Source organism: Quercus lobata, chromosome 5, assembly GCF_001633185.2.
Source record: "Quercus lobata isolate SW786 chromosome 5, ValleyOak3.0 Primary Assembly, whole genome shotgun sequence".
NCBI lineage: Eukaryota > Viridiplantae > Streptophyta > Magnoliopsida > Fagales > Fagaceae > Quercus > Quercus lobata.
Window position 1 is genome coordinate 64,898,764 of NC_044908.1, and position 18,475 is coordinate 64,917,238.

Genomic DNA, 18,475 nt, shown 5'->3' on the forward strand with positions numbered 1-18,475 from the left:
TGATTTTTTTGAGCTTGCTCTGTAATTGTTTCTGAGTGGTATAAATTGAATAGTTGAGTGTGAAGTTGTATCTTGATGTTTTTTGCAGTTCTAATATACAAATATACAATGTCTACATAGATGATTTAGGACGGTAGTTATAAGGGCCTTAGAATGAGAATAATTAAATGTTCATTTCATATTAATATTCATTTTGCTTTTAGATTTCAAATTGTAGTTAACTAGTTTCCATTTGCTAACTTATTTTAGGTTTTAAACTTGGAAAATATTTTCCGTATGTGTTAATAAATATTTTTGTATTTGGTTGCTAATTAGACATTTATTGAACTTTTTAGATACATTAGATCAAAACATAAATATATTTATTTCATTAGTATAGATGTAGTGATGTATGACATACAAATTACATCATATGATACAAATCTTAGTTTTTTATGGATGAATTCATAACTTATGTGATTATTCAACATACAAAGTCATTATCAATATGTTTTTTTTTTGCTTTAAATTTGAAAATATGTAGGATCTTACGATGCACTTTCCAATCCTACGATCCACGATCCCACCTACCTCCCATGGTCCTACGTAAGATCCCGATTTTGACAACCTTGTAGTTAGCCATCCAAAACTCAAACTACCAACAACCACCACAACCAAAACCCAATCACACCCAATAGCCACCGACTGCCACCATGTACAACCTGCTGTTGAAAATCACCACACAAACCGATCAATGACACAAACTATACCACCATGTACTACTAATTTACTTGAAACTTAACCACCACTACCACCACCATAGCCAAAATCAATCACCACCACTAAACCCATGGCCAAACTCACAAAACTCATAGCCACAACCAAAATCAATCACCACCACCATCACAACCAAAATCCACCAACCCATAGAGAAGGAGAGATAGAGAAAATATGAAAAAGAAGTGAGAGAAAGAAAGAACTGGTGAAGAATGAAAAAGAAAAGAGAGAAGGGGTAAATGGTGAACAAAGAAAAAAAGAAAGGGAGAAAGAGAGGTGAAGCAATAGAGAAGAAAGAAAAATTAAAAAAAGAAAAGAGGTGAAGATAGGAGATATTCAGACCAAACAAACCAGAGAAAGAAAGAAAAAAGAAAAAGTGGGAGAAGAAAGAGAAAGAGGGAAAAGTAAGAGAGAGAAATAATAAACAATTATTATTTTTTTAGCAATTGAGCTATAGTGGACAACCAGTTTTGGTAGTTTACTATAGCTCTGTTGCTAAAAGATTTAGCAATAGCTCCACCAATGTTGCTCTATTTTGTTGTTTGTGGCGCTAAAAATAGCAATATGACTTTTTAGCACCACCAATGCTAATACTCTTACACAAGCATTTTGCAAAAACACCTATATCAAATTATTAATAATACATCCTTTTTTATTTAAATAATTATTTTCTCAAATTTTAAAATTATTTTAGCTACCCAACCTAAATACACTCTGTCACTTTTTTTTTTCTTCTGAACACTCTTATATCTCTCTATCATTTATTTTTTCTAAACACTTTTATCTCTCTCTTTCTTCTTCTTCTTCTTCTCCTTGTCCTTCTTCTTTCTTCTTCTTCTTCTCCTTCTCCTTCTTCTTCCTCTTTTGCAATTTGGGTTTGATATCTTCTTCTTCTTCTTCTGCAATTTGGGTTTGATTTATTCTTCTTCTTCTTCTACAATTTGAGTTTGATTATTTATATGGGTTTGATGAGTTTGGGATCTAGATTCAGAATGAGTTTGAAGAATTTGATGATTTGTATAGATTTGCAGAGCATGTTGTTGGATTAAGGAAAAGATAGGGGAGGTAGAGAAAGAATCGCATCAAATAGGAGAGAAAAAAAATCAAATAGAAAGCTACAGTAACCATGTTAATATACATGGTTAATGTAGTAATAATGGAGATGCATGGTATTATAGATGTACTAATATGGATTCAGGGAAGGTTGTTGCTCGGCCAAGTTTAGGCTTTGAAAGAGAGCTTTTTGATGAAAACAAGGTGGAGGATCATCGATGCATGCAACTCGTGTTTTGGCTATATAAACATAACTAGAAAATTGATCTAAGAAGAACTGCTCATCGGTAGATTAGAATTAGGATGTGGTCTTTGTCCTGACCTAACTAGATAATCAAATTATGGAGATTATACAATTACTATAATTTTAAGTTGTTGTTACATATATTCATTAAAGTGTCCTAAACATGTGGTGCATATGTCACTTATGATCACATAATGCATGCACCACAAGTAGGGGTACTTTCAGTGCATTATATGGCACCTACCTAATTGACCAATTTGGATGTAAGAAGATGATCTTGATTGGGTACATTCTCTTAATTTCAGGCTCAACTATTGTGTCACCATTTGTTATGTTAAGTATGCCAATAAACGCAAATCTAGCATTAAAGTCAAGTAACTATTTAAACTAACACTCGAATGTATGAATTTAAGTTATGCTTCATAAATGGACTTATATAGATAAATTTAAATAAATAAAAGTAGCTACTCACATTTTGTTATTTGTAAATCTCTATTGAATTTAGAACATAATTCCAAACATAAATATATATTTAGACATAATATTTAAATGAATTATATTTTCATTTGAAAAGAAATTTTATGATGTTTGATAGTTATCAAAGAAGAAGATAAAATGTGTTATGTTTGTACTCATTATTTTTGCATATGTGTATGTAGTTTTACAAATCACTTTTAAAAAGTTTATGAGCCCAAGAGTTTGATTGCTTTCCAACATTTTATATTACCTAATTAAAGAAGATTACCCAAAATTGAAAAAGATTAAAAAAAAAAAAATCATATATTACATTAGTAATAATACTTAATTCATTAAAAAAATGGCATAACAAATAAGATCATTTCCTATTTATTTTTCATCCATTTGAATTCAATTTTTTTTTTCAAATTCAAAAACTATTTTTTTTTGGTTTTTGTTTTTGTTTTTGCTTTTTTGTTTTTGTTTTTTATTTTTTGTTTGTTTTTATTTTTTTTTATTTTTATTTTTTTTGTGTGCTTGAAACAACTCCAAAACTTAATTATTAATTCAAAAGCTAAGGTTGGCATAGTTGTAATGATCGACTACTTGCGGTTTTCACAAACTGTGATTGCACTCGCAATTTTCATTATGTGTAGAACTACTACAAACATGCTGTTAGTCAATCATTGCAATCATGTAAATTCTAACTACTTTAAAATGTTTGTTTCCCATTAGATACTAAAATCCAAAAGTTAAGGGTAGCAAAACATGTTATAATAAAAAGTTGAGCATTCTAGTTCTATTGGGGTAACCTACATTGTATGATGCACGATCTTCTGCCATGCATATATTTTAATTTTTGAAATTATAAGAGAAAAATGCCAATAACCAGATTTGAATTATTATTATATATGGTCTTTGGTCAAAATTAAATGGTCTCGAGCATAACAATTCCCCCCCAAATAAGAATATGATTCATTCTAATCTATATATTACTAAAAGCTGAAACGTAGTGTTTAATACAGCTGCTTTCACGTTACGCCACATCAGTTACCATGCCATTCTTTTTTTTCTTTTCTTTTTAAAATATAATTTGTCCTACAATTTTAAAATGGTTTTTACAATTTTCAGCCCTATAAATGTAGCCCACTACTTATTTATTTACTTCCACTATCACCTTATAATAAATCCAACCCACCTCTTATTTATTTAGTTCCACTATCAAGCCCAACCCAAAGCCTTTTTAATTCAGTTTTAGGATTTTGTGTGAGCCTTTTCAGTTTAAAGGAAGGAAGAATTTCTTTTTTTTCAATTTTCTTATAATTGTTTTTAACATTTTTTTTTAAAAATATTTACACTTCTCTAACCTTTCTCTCTCCCTTACTATTTCATCTCCCCACTACTTTTTTAATCTTTCTCCCTCCCTTACCTTTTCATCTCCCCACTACCCTCCACATTAATATCATTCTTCCTCTTTCCCTTCATCTTCCTTTATTTTTGTCTCTTCCTATTCACACCCTCTTACTATAAATTTGTCACTATTTCTTCTATTCTATTCATAGTTTTCCCTCACAAAAAAAAAAAAAGGTTCCCTCTCTCTCTAAATTTTTTGGTGGATTTATTTTTATTTTTCTTGCATCTCTACTTTTAGGTTGATAATTTTTTTATATTTTTTAAAACTCTATTTTGGGTTAATGCGATTTAGTTTTGTTTTTTAAATTGTTGTTGTTGTTGTTGTTTTTTTATTTTTATTTTTTTTTATTGTTAAATGTTATCCTATTGCATTCTAAAGAATTAAATATAGCATATAGAAATATAATATTATTCTATTACATAGTATGATTTGGATAATTTAGTATTTATTCTATTACATAGCATGATTTTTTATAGTGCTCAATTTAGATGTTAAACTATGAGACTTTACTAATTTTTTTTTATTTTCTAATCCTTTGTGGTGGAAAAAGTACTCTTAATAGTTGTATTAGAAGTACTCTATAATGCCATTTATTTAAAGAAAATCAAAGGTTAGCCAAACGAAAATAATTGGATAGGTGACAAATTTTAACTTCTGCAATTTTATTTTTATTATTATTATTTTATAACAATGCATGTATAGAAATTTAATTCTTAGATTTTGCTAATAATTGTTTATTTGATGATATGTTTTGGGTGGCCGAAATTATAATTTATACAAAGAAAATAACCTTAATAGATTATCAAAAATAAAATTTTATCCTAATATTGGTTCAATTAATCATTGTTAAGTTTTATTATTTTTTTTTTTAGTTTATGTTTTTTTGGTGTTTTGGATTGTTCCTATATTACAATTTTGATTGTTCCTATAATAAATAAAATTATAATTACAAAATACATTACTCATTATTAGATTAGTTTAGATTGTAATTTTTTTTTTTAATAAAACCACCATAAAAATAATTATCACGCACAACGCACGGGTTCGTGGCTAGTATTCTATTAAATATATGTTGAAATATAACTACATTACTACAAGAACAAGATTGCAAACAATAACAGTGGTCAAAATATTTTTCATAAAAAACTACTTTCTTATATGGATTGTTGGTCTTTTGATAGTGGCATAGTGATATTGTTACAAATTGGCTCGATATCAAATTAAATTCAGTAACGCATAATGTAGAAGAATAGATTCCATAAAACTTAATCCCTAAACTTTAAAGTAAAATTTTCACTTTATCTTATACTAAACATATTAATAAACATATAAACATATTAATAAACATATAAGTAACAATATTGTTTGAGGTAAACACTATTTTCCATGTTAGTAATAGATTTATTTTTATTTTTTCCCTAAATTGATAATAGGTGTCTTGCTCTTTGTAATCCAGTAGTTTTGGGTTCCTTGGCATACATAAATAAAATATATATTTGTTATTTATATTACATATGTTTGCTAAATTGTCTTAAATATGTGGTAAGTTGGAAGTGTTACTACTGGTTATTGAAGTTCCATTACTAGTTTCTTTGCCATTCTCATTTCAAGAAAGTGGGATTCTAATTTTTATAATTATATATACATATGTTTATACATCGGACACTCAATCGAATTTTATTAATCTCGAAAAGCTTGGATCCTATTGTATTTTTATTTATTTTTGGTGAGTGGATAATATTGTAAAGAATTAGTGTTTATGTCATATCCCGACCTAATTATATGGTCAAATTATATGGATTATATAATTACTTTTATTTTAAGTTATTTATGTTCCATTTTTTAAAGAAAAATGTGAATTCATTTTATTTCGTAAAACCCCTTAGATAAAACATGCCCATTTTTAGAATATATTAAAGGAATAAGTAATATATATGGGAAAAATACTATATATAATTGTCTTCATTAGATTAAAATTGAAATTTGAAGAAAGGAATGTGCGAAAATATTTTGACTCCATATTTACAATATCATTAATTTCATATATTATATTCACAACCTCTCCTTTTTTTTTTTTTTTTTTTTAGGAACAACCTATGTAGCATTCTTATTTAACAGGTTGAGAATCAATTACAAGACAAATATTTTTTTTGAGAAAAATCCCCTTAGAGGTAGAGATCTTATTATTGCATTCTCAGTAAATCGAGTTGGTACACATCAAGAATGTCCGGTGGAACAGACTCCATCCAAACTAGAAAAGGAAACCGTACAGCCCGCCGCGCAAGCTTATGTGCCACACAGTTCCCTTCTCTATTAATATGCTGAACTAAAATGCAAGAAAAGCTAGAAAATAAACTTTTGATATCCAACAGTACATGTCCCAAAGCCGAGTGATCCATGTGACCACCATAAATGGTGGAAATAGTGCTTGCAGAATCTCCTTCCACAATCACCCTGTCAAAACCGAGTTCCTTAGCAAAAACCAAAGCCCGGCGAGCCGCTACCACTTCCACCATCTCCACCGAAGTAGGTAGTGGAATTTATTGTGAGAGAGCAGCCATAACTTATCCTTGTTCATTCCGGATTATGATGCCGATGCCAGCTAGTCCTTCCTGTGAGAAAACCGCTCTGTCGCAGTTTGCTTTTACAAAGGTTGCAGGGGGTGGCCTCCATCGCACAACACAAGTTGTCCTCAGGATCGTAGCATGTGTAGGATGCAACTGATGAAACTCCTGAAGAGCATTATAGGCCGAGGAGGTATCTGCCCCAATGGAATTGCCGCTTCACCCACACGGACTTTATTGTGTCGCATCCAAATTACAGAGACCATCATGGCAAAAAGATTGAAGGATGATTTTTCAAGTGAGGCGCTGTCAATAATTTCGATGAAGGATGTGGTGTGTACCGTGGCTGCCTATAGTTGATTAAAGTGGACTTTCCATGCATCGTTCAGTTTCGGACAAGACCAGAGTGCGTGCATGGTATCCTCTGGATGAAGCTTGCATTCCTGACATAAAGCATCATTTAAAACTTTCCTTTTGACCAGATTAACCTGCGTTGGTAAGGAGTTCGTCCCAGCTCGCCAAATAAGGGATTTAACCCGGTTAGGTACTCGTAGACTCCAAATACACTTCCACACCTTCAGATTTCCCCCCACATTTGAGCTGCCTTCAACCTCTGTTTCAGCTTGGTCCAACAGTAGGCAGTATGCGGACCTGACCAAGAACACCCCATCACAAGTGTGGGACCAAAAGGGACGGTCTTCCCGACTGAACAAACTGAGGGGAATGGCCTTGATGGCTGCTGCTTCCTCGGGAATAAAAATCCTATCAATCTCATCTTCCTTCCAGCACCTACTTTTATGGTTAATCAACATAGAAACTATTGCATCAGCTTGGCCATCTGCAACAGGGGAAGTAAGTCTGCCTTGCCGACGTCCAGGCAGCCAAGCATCATTAAAAATACGAACCTTAGAACCATTCCCTATCCTCCATTTTAACCCTTGCCTAATGACATCTCTTCCCTTTAAAATACTTTTCCAAGCAAAAGACCCTTTATTTTCCATGGCATAAAAAATGGTCCCATGCGGGAAAAATTTTGTTTTGAAGAACTTAAAAAAAAAAAATAGAGAGTCTTGATTATGCAATAGATGCCACACTTGCTTACCTAGCGTAGCATCATTGAACTTTTGGAGCTCCCGAAAACCCATGCCACCAAGAGATTTAGGCCTACACATTGTACTCCATTTAACCCAATGAATGCGCCTTCTAGTACCTCGTTGACCCCACCAAAACTTCCTAACCATAGCCTCAATCTTATGGCATAGTGTAATAGGAAGCTTAAAGCAGCTCATAGAATACGTTGAGATGGCTTGCACCACCGCCTTTAAAAGAACTTCCCTCCCAGCTTGTGATAGGAGTTTCTCCTTCCATCCTTGAAGCTTCTTCCAAACTCGTTCTTTGATTAAGGCCAAACTTGCTTTTCTGTTTCTTCCCACAAAAGACGGTAAACCTAAATACTTTTCATATTGCTTAATTTTAGGAACACCTAGCAGGTCTTTAATGGAATCTTGAATCTCACTATCTGTGTTTTTACTGAAAAATAGAGTGGTTTTGTCTCTATTCAGCTTTTGCCTTGAAGCTTCTTCATAAGTAGAGAGAAGGGCTTGGATGTGCATACATTCCTGAATCGAAGCTCTGCAGAAAAGTAAGTTATCATCTGCAAAAAATAAGTGGGTTAATCTTGGTCCATTCCTGCAAATAGATATGCCTCCAATATCACCAGAAGCCGTTGCTTTAGTAAGTAAGCCATGCAAACCTTCAGTGCAAAGAAGGAAGAGATATGGAGATAAAGGATCCCCTTGTCTCAGTCCTTTACTAGGGTGAATGGTGTCTGAAGGCTCCCCATTAATCAGGATGGAGTACGAGATAGTAGTGATACATTCCATCATAAGATCAACCCATTTTCTGTGAAAACCCATTTTGCTCAACAAACACTCAACAAAGGACCATTCGACTCTATCATAAGCCTTGCTCATGTCAAGCTTAAAAGCCAGAAACCCTGTATTACCAGTCTGGTGGTTTTTCATGTAATGTAAAGTTTCAAAAGCCATAAGTATATTATCTGTAATCACCTTGTTAGCTTGGAAAGCACTTTGATTCTCATAAATAATAGATGGTAGCAAAGGTTTCAAACAATTTGCTAACACCTTGGAAATCAACTCATATATGACATTGCAAAGGCTTATAGGTCGAAATTCAGATATTTTCTCAGGATTCTTCACTTTGGGTATGAGAGTAACATAAGTGAAATTAAACTCCTAAGGAATATGACATGAATTTAAACAATCTAAGACAGTTTTGAACATCATCACCAATCAAATGCCAAAAAGATTGAAAGAAAAGAGGGGGCATATCATCAGGACCTGGAGCCTTAAGTGGGGCCATATCCTTCAAGGCAAGGTCAACCTCTTGACGTGTAAATTCCCTTGTCAAGCTAGTATTCATGTCTTCAGTGACCAAAGGCTGTATTACCTCCATAATAGCCTGAGCATTGGTTGGTCTAGAAGAAGTAAACAAGTTGGAATAAAAACCAACAATGATATCTTCAATCTGAGAGCTATCTATGCACCAAGAGTTGGACTCATCAAGCAATCCCACAATTCTATTGCTTCTAAATCTTTGAGAAGCTTTATTATGGAAAAACCAGGTATTACTATCACTGGATTTGAGATACAAAGCCCTTGCCCGTTGCTGCCACAAGACAAGTAAAATGATCTGGAAGAACAGACTCCATTCAGTCCAAAATAGGAAATGAAAATATTGCTCTCTTGGCTAAGGCATGAGCTAACGCATTACATTGCCGAGGTGTATGATAGAAAGAGCAACTCTATAAAAAGCTAGTAAAACATAGTGTGTCTTTAACCAGATGATTGAAGGATGACTAAAGTAGCTTCCCACTCTGCAGAACATTGATAAAACTTTTTTAGTCTCCTTCAAAGGTAGAGTTGTGAAGATCCAATTCTTGAATAAATTGAACAACTCTTCTAGGAACAAGTGTTTCGAACATGACCACTTTTTGATACCATATTTCATCCAACCTCGATTAACGCACCAAAATAATGCTTAAAAATCATGATTTTTAAAGCCCAAAGGGGAGAATAAATAAATGCAACATGATTGGATGGTGAAGCAAAAAAGTTGTAATCATTTTAGTTACTTCTGATAAGAATTAATACCAAAAACCCTACCTCTAGATGGTCAAAAAGTTGACTTTTTAATCCGATTGTCCTATCAAGCTAAATTTTGGACCATTTTGTAGGTAATATTTTTCCCTTCAAAAAGATAGTTCATAGGCCAAAATCGAAGCTAAAACGGATGAGATATCGATAAAATACCAAAACCTTGATTAAATGTTTCATTTTTTTTAGGTAAAAAAGAGTTGTTTTTGGCAGTGTTATGAATACCGTTTCGGAACCCGTTTCAGTTTGTCCAGTGGAATGGAATATTTCGGTATTGGTATATTTCGGCGTACTGTTTTAAGGTGTTTCGGAATTCCTAAAAAAATTAATAATATATATATTCTTATACAACATAAACTTATCAATTCAAATAAATAAATATCAAATAATACAAAGTATTTAGTCATTACATAAAAAGATTTATAACAAATCATTATTCATAACAAGGTTTATAAGACTTAACAGAGTATTAACCCTCCTCCTCCTCATCATATAAATATATATATATATATATATATATATATATATATATATTTATATATTATTCTCTCTTTAGTCATTCCACTCTAAAACCGGCCCCACCTACCAATTCTCTTATGTATTTCTCTATCTTCTCTTTCTTACGTATTCCCTTATCTTCCTTTTTCTCTTAAGTCCTATCTCTACCAAATCCCAATATTCCCACATCCCAATTCCTGAATCCCATCCCAGTCGTATATTCAAAATTTTCTTTGAAGTTCTCTTCTTCTTTTTCGCTTTTACTAAATAGTTTAGACTTCTCTCTTCTTCCTGATGGTAATCTGCTACTGGTCTCTATCTTTCTCTCCTCTCCCATTATAGTCAGCTCCAAAGAGTACCTCTACTTGTGTAGAATTCTCTTCAAAAAATGCTTGAGCTAATCTCTTTTCTAGAAACTTCCAGAGACAAGGATAAAGCTAAAGGAGAGACAGTGGCCTTGAGTTTAGAGTTTAGACTCAACTGAAGGAGAAACAGTGTGGCTTTGAGTTTAGACCCAGCAAGAGGACAAAATAGGTAGGTTCAGTAAGGGAAAAGAAAGCCAAAATTCATACTAGCCGAAATTTGTATTTTGGCCAAAATTACCTGAAACAGATTGAAATGCCCAGAACAGACCGAAATTGGCCAGAATTTCATCCGAGGTGGGACCGAAGGTGTTCCCATTCCAGTTTATAGTCCGGTATGAGAAATTCTGGCCGTTCCGGCTGGAACGGAACAGAATCAATAACATTGGTTTTTGGGCTGTTTTCTCGCAAAAAAACTGTACCAACTTAGCAACAATTGGAGCAATCCATCTGAACAAGATTGAAGTATGATGTCTTGACTACCTCTCCTAAAAAGGGATTGACCTCTCCTAAAAAGAGCTTGACGATATCTGCCATGATTGAGAGAAATGATTTTTTTTGAGAAAAGTGTTGTAGAATTTTTTGCATTGCATCACCTCTCTTCCAGAAGCGATATCTTGGAGATCATAACTCTAAATTGAGCAAAGTCAGAGTCTATGGAAACTAGACAGCCAGAGCTTTCCAGGGATATCAAATTTGAAGAAATTGGAGTGAAGAAATGCCTCCAAATAGCAGCACAAAAATCTGACTAGAACTGAGAAAAAGATGAAATATGACAGCTTGGGCAAAAATCATGAGACAGCAACCCCACATAGCCGCATGACACCATGCAACTATGTGGGAGATGCTGCATTAGCATCCCCACTACTATAAATACCCCCCCCCCCCCTTTTTTTTTTGGTGAAGACACAAAAATTCTAAAAGATTTCTCTACACTAGAATTCTTTCTCTCTCCCTTTTTTTCTCTCTAGTTTTTCCTTAGGAAACCTCTCTCAAAATTTCCAGCCACTTCCTCCTTTCATTAAAAAAAAAAAAAAAAACCTTTTTGGTAAGTGGGTAAGTTGTAAGAAATGAGATAGCTTCTTTATAATTATATCCTTTTTCCATTTTTCTTTTCCTTGTAATATCATAACATTCTATATATAAAAATGCCTATCTTTATTTATTTGTCTCTTTATATTCTTGCACTTTAATTCCTTGTTCTATCTTTTATATTGCTTTCCCTATCTATTTATTGCTTTTTACATATTTTTTTAGTTATAATGCTTTATTATATTTATTGTTTCATTTACTTGTTATATATCTATATGCATGTGGGTTTTCCATGGATGGGTTTTATACCTTTTCCTATACTTTATGCATTTATGCTTTAAGTATAACTTTGATACTCTTATCTTTATGTCTTTTGGCATTGTATTGTATGATTGTGTTTAGGTCATGTACTTTTATGGTGCTTTGGATTTATTATATTATCTATGTTGGTATTTAGTGTACTTGCTTCCATTACATTGTATTGTGTTTGTTGGACATGAATTTATCTTGTGCTTGTTGTGCTTACTTGCCTGCATGTTCGGATGATCATAACTTTTTGTTGTTGATCATTGTAGCCATAATTTCTATGGTTGTTTAGTTTTTGATAAATTTGCATTCATGCATACCATTCATATCATACTTGATGGTAGTATACTTGTTCTTATTCTTGCCTTTATACTTGTTTTAAACAGTAGGTTCTAACCTATCTTGTACAAGTGTTTTAGGTATTGGTTCTAAGTTCAAGGTTCTAATTTTATTCTTTAGAGTGAGTTCTTTGTTGACCTCAGGTTTCCAACTCACATTAAGTTTAGGGTCTATATAGGTGTGTTTTGTCACAGAATAGCCAAAAGGGGAGATTGAGAAGTCATGTTTTATGTTGGCTTTATTCAGTGACAAAATTTTATTTGTAATGCACTTTATTGGTGATGTATTTTTTTTCTGGGTTTTCATGTAAATTGGGGTAGTGTACTTGAGCCTCTCCTTGAAGACTAGAAGCTGTATTAGCTAGAGATTTCGCAGCCTAGAGGCAGCCATCTCGTGACTTAAGTTGCCCACAAAGTCCATTGTTAGGAATATGAAATAATTGCTGTAATCCCTAGTTAGTTAGTTAGTTGAGATTATGATGAGTTAGTTAGGATTTGAGCACATGTGGCTCATTTAACACATGGCTTAATTCATAGAACACATGTTGAATTAACTAACCAATTATCTTGAGCCATATGGGCCAATGACATTAGAGCTAGTACCATATAAATACATGATTGTAATTCAACATTAAATATCAATGAAGAATAAACCAATTTCTTAGTGCATTAGTGCATCTCTCTCTCTCTCTCTCTCTCTCTCTCTCTCTTTTAATCTCTCTATTTCTCTATGGAGGGAGACTACCTCGAATTAAGTCAATTTCCCTACAATTCCCATCCATTTCCCTATAATTCCCATCAATCTCCATTAGGAACCACCGGGTTCCTAACAAGTGATATCAAAGCCGTTGATCCTAAGACGAGCAATTGTGATGAAAGAAAACTTTTGAAAGAAGTACAGCAAATGTTGAACAAAGCCTTAGAAGAAGTCAAGGATATTTCAAAGATGATGAAGGCCCTGGTTGAATCTAACATGGATGAAGGAAGAACTTTCAAGAGTGCAGAAGGATCTTGAGAATATGTTTGAAGAAGAGTTACAGCTTCTTGAAGGAACAAGTGAAAAGTTTTAGGTTGTTGAATCAACAAAAACTATCCTTGACAGTGAAGATGCAAATAATAGTGAAGATGTGGCTGATCTTGAAGAGTTTCTTGATTTAAAGGAATTAGTGAGTTTTAATGGTCCATGCAAGGGCCCTATTGCGGTTTAGGTTCAGGTTCATAGCACACCTCAAACTCCAATAAAGACTATAATTGCATGTCTAGTTCAAGACCAAATTTATCTCATGCGTGGCTATCTTGGACACGTTTATAGTGGTCAAGTTTCTATCATATGTGGGATCTCCTTAGCTTCATGTAAGGGAGTTGAAGTTGATCTTGGCCAATTGCTTTGATGGCCAAATTTATCTCATGTGTGGCTATCTTGGACACGTTTATAGTGGCCAAGTTTCTATCATACGTGGGTACCACCAAGCTTCTTTAAGGTTCTGTCTTGGTGACAAGCCCAATTTGCTATTCCAAGAAGGTTCTTTGGTTACATTCATGGAAGCTGACACCTATAATTCTCCTTCCCAAGGCTTCATATTAGTAGATGGTATCCTAATTACTTAAGAATGTTTTCTTGGAGGCAGTAGTGCGATAAATTCCAGTATTGTGATCTCCTATTATCTACACATGAATGATTTCAATATTATTGGAGATGTGCTCTGGTTTGGTTCCCATATTTTGCTATTGTCAAATGATGAATCTAGTGAGTTGGATCCAAAGATAAGTGGGAGCCACCTTGGTATGATTGAGAAAATATATCTTCTAGAGCCTAGTATCAGCGTAGTGGAGTTGATGCCTGTCCTTGAAATTAATGGCTTGGAGTCATTTTGGCGGCCAGATCCTCAAGATTATATTGAGGGCTTTTCGACAATATATTTCTTCACTCCTATTGGTCATTGTACTATTGAAGTTGCCAACCCTTATATTCATAGCATAGATTCTTGTGTGCTAGATGTAAATAACAATCCATTAAGCTCCATGGTGCAAGGGTTTGATCGTCCAAAAAATTCAAGAGTCAAGGTTCCACTGGAATTGTCCCTTTGTTGATTCGGTTAAGAATGAGATCGCTATGCTCAATTTATGGGCTTTGATTAACTGTTTTGTAGTCAGTGTGTTCAAAGTTGAGAATACTTTGGATTATTGGTTTAGTGGCTGGTCTCCGCTCATGAAGATGTCAACTACAACAACACCTTGTGGGCAAGGTGTTTTCAAGGGGAGGGAAATGTTAGGAATATGAAATAATTGTTGTAATCCCTAGTTAGTTAGTTAGTTAGTTAGTTGAGATTAGGATGAGTTAGTTAGGATTTGAACACATGTAACTCATTTAACACATGGCTTAATTCATAGAGCATATGTTGAATTAACTAGTCAATTATCTTGAGCTATATGGGCTAATGACATTAGAGTTAGTATCAAATAAATACATGATTGTAATTCAACATTAAATATCAATGAAGAATAAACCAATTTCTTAGTGCATTAGTGCATCTCTCTCTCTCTCTTAATCTCTCTATTTCTCTATGGAGGGTGACTACCTTGAATTAAGTCAATTTTCCTACAATTCCCATCCATTTCCTAATAATTCCCATCAATCTCCATTAGGAACCACCGGGTTCCTAACATCCATATGGCAGGTCTTTATCCGAGAGTGCAATTGTGCACCTTGCAACCTTAGGGGGCGAATAGGTCGTGAGTTGCACAATCTTTGTACTCTACAATTGAACCTACCATTGCCAATTTGCTAGCACACACACATACACAACTGTGAGGCATGGCAAGAGGCTTCAGATAAGTATTGAACAAACCCTAGAAACCCTAAGGGTGTTGCGAGAGTGAAGCCAATCATTTGTATGAAAAGAGAGAGCTTTTTCCCTTAGAGAAAAACCAAGTTCCCACCTCTCTTTTCCATCTCTTTCATTCCATTGATTGAGATTTTGTAAACACATTCCTCAATCACAAACACATACCTGTGAGTGAGAGAATGGCTAAGGAAACGTGAAAAGCCACATCCAAAAATCCAATCTTCATTGTTGGTGTTTCCATTGTTGCTTCAATGGAGGTTCTCCAGTAAGTTAGGAAAAGAAAGGACTCTAAGAAGTCAGTTGCTAGCTGGAGCTTGGAGGACTCATAGAGTCCTAATGTATTGCAACTATCTTGCACAGTGGAGATTTTTGACTGGTGGTCTGGGGACAGGTTTTTACCCCCGGGGCTCGGGTTTTCCTCTTTCATAACACTTTTGGTCTTATGTGTGGTTTGCTTGTTTCTCTCTTTATTTCCTTTAGCTTTCTATATTGCCATGCTTGTGTAGTGTAGTTGGTGGTGTTTCCATTGGTGCTTCAATGGAGGTTCCCTGGAAAGCTAGGAAGAGAAAGGACTTGGAGAAGTCAGTTGCTAGCTGGAGCTTGGAGGACTCATAGAGTCCTAATGTATTGCAACTATCTTGCACAGTGGAGATTTCTAACTGGTGGTCTAAGGAGAGGTTTTTACGCCCAGGGCTCAGGTTTTCCTCTTCCATATCACTTTTGGTGTTATGTTTGGTTTGCTTGTTTCTCTCTTTATTTCTTCTAGCTTTCTGTATTGCCATGCTTGTGTAGTGTAGTTAGTTTGTTTGGAAATTTGCTAAGTCAATTACACTTTGACTATTGATTAGTTTAGTGTTAAAATCAACTTAGCCATAAAACTTTGTTGTTAAGGGTTCTTAAATGGGCACTAAACCTTGTTCCTAAGCACAATATGGGTATGTTGCCTAAAAAATGGTGATGGTTTGTACTCCCATTTCTTCTATTAGTAAAGAAACCATAAGGCTTGATGTGGCAAGATTAAAACTTATTTAGGATAAATTTCCTAAAAAATGATTTCCCAATAAACTTTACTTTTATTGTCTTGTCTTTACATTCCTTTAAATTCCAATTTATTTTATTTTCTTGTCTTTACATTCCTTTAAATTCCAAGCACTTTATTTTTATTGTCTTGTGTTTACATTCCTTTAAATTCCAAGCAATTTGTATTTATTGTCTTGTCTTTGCCTTTTTTTTTTGTTAATTCCAAGCATTTATTTCATTGTCTTTAAATTCCTTTAAATTCGAAGCAATTTATTTTTACGTCTTGTATTTAATTTCCTTTACTTTTAAAGCACCTTACTTTCTTGCCTTTTAATTTTTAGCACTTTTATTTATTCTTGTCGCTCTCTATTCTTTCTCATGTGTAATGATGCCATAAAATAAAAAAACTTAGGTAAACAAATCTCTTGAATGAGTAAAGTTTTAAAAAGGAAATAATTTTTCTACACCAAGTTTTCTTTAAGAACAATAAAAATCATTGGTTTTTTGGATCCAAACCTTTTTCTGTAAAAATAAAACCCATGGAAACTTTAAAAAAAAAAAAATCAATTCTTTTCTTAAGTTCTTTTTCAAGTAATTGGAAATCAAGAATGCCTAAACTACCACAAACTCATACTAGTACTCTTATGGTCCAACAGAAACCACCCCTACTCTGCAATGGCAGATTGTGGGATCATTAAATGAAAATCTCTTCCCCTCCAAATATATGGTGGTTCTGGTAGTAATAGTAGGTAGCAAGAAGTGCTTGCCCTGCCTATAACACTTATATAAATTTTTGTGCAATATATAGTTGGTGTGGTGAACAGCTCCTACCGGCTGCTTTGTTTTCCTAATTAGTTTAAGGCCTCCAAATACTAGTAGAAGTATGTGTGTGTGAGTTTGAAAAAATCCCTTGCCAATGGCTGGGCCTAAAACTTCAGTAAAAGAGGGAAAAAATAGGTAGCTGTCTTTACATTTATCTACTTCATTCCTTAAAACATTCCTAGAAGCTCCACCTAGAATTTCAAAAAACTAAACTTGATCATTCCTGAAAAATCTTCAAAAATGTTCCTTTAACCTTGTTTATCTTGCTATTATTTTTACTTTAGAAAAGATGCTTGACTAAAGTCGATTTTCATTTTATATTTTTGGGATCTCTTTTTTGTTGTTCTTGGGTTTACAAAATTTAGGACATTTAAGTCTAGCCGATGAAAGAAAATTTTTGGAGGTTTCCAAGTTGGTTTCGGAATCCTATGTTAGCTAGAAGAATAATAAGGAGGTGCAATAGTCCTTATAAATAGAGCTGTGGCGTAGCCTTTTTTCTTGTGCACATAAGAGTTAATTATGAGACAGTTTGCCTAGAGAAAGTTGGAAACTAAGCTTTGTCTAGTACATTAGTGTGAGAGAACCTTTAGGTGTATTGGAGATTTAGGTTAGTTTATATTTGTGAGGTTTATGAGAGTTTGGACTGTGTTTGTAATTATTAGGAATGGCAACGAGCTGGGTTCGGGTCGGGTTTTTGCATACCCGGACCCAACTTGCGGGTCTAGACCTGCAACCCGGACCCTACCCGATTATTAAACGGATTTTTTTATGGGGCCCATACCCGCCCTGCCAGGCTCCGCGAGCCCTGTTTAGCCCAACCAGATTTGGGTAGTAGAAAGGAAGCTTTTCTTGCTGAAAGCCCTAAAAGTCTCAGCTATTGTAGCAGGCTCTGGGATGATGTTAAACACTGTCCCTCCTTGGATTATGGCAAAAGAAACCACAAATCAAACAGCTAAAAAAGCCAAATGCTTTAAAACTTGAAATTGTTGCTAAATAACACAAGGTGATCAAAATCCACTAACCTCCTAAAGCTTTTTTTTTTTTTTTGTGTACATGTTATAATTATCCAAAAAGCAATCTTAACCAAATATAAAGATTACCCACTAAGTAAATTATACAAAACAATGAAAAAAATTTAGTCAGAAACCAAGGCATCTACGAAGTAAGTTTGATTTGACGGAAAATCGTATGAATCAAACCCAATTTCTTCAAAGAACCCACTATTTATCAAAACCAAACCTATTCAAGAGCTAATTACAGTAATCTATAGTAAAATCCAGCTCAAAAACACAAATTTTTGTAATAAAATATTACATTTTTTTTTAATAAATTACATGACGAAACTCAACTCCATTGTAGACTAAAGTGTAAACCAAACGATCAACTTCGTTTCATGGGGGTTCAAACTATAAAATTACAATTAGCACTTGAGGATCTAAAGGGTCTATCTCCCTTGACACAATATTTTGCAAGTCGATTACTAACGTTGATACAGCCAAAATTGGATCAATGGATCGGCGGTGACAGCAAAGAACAGACCGATAGTGATAGCTGGGGACGGGATTGACTGTGAGAGGCAGAGAGCTTG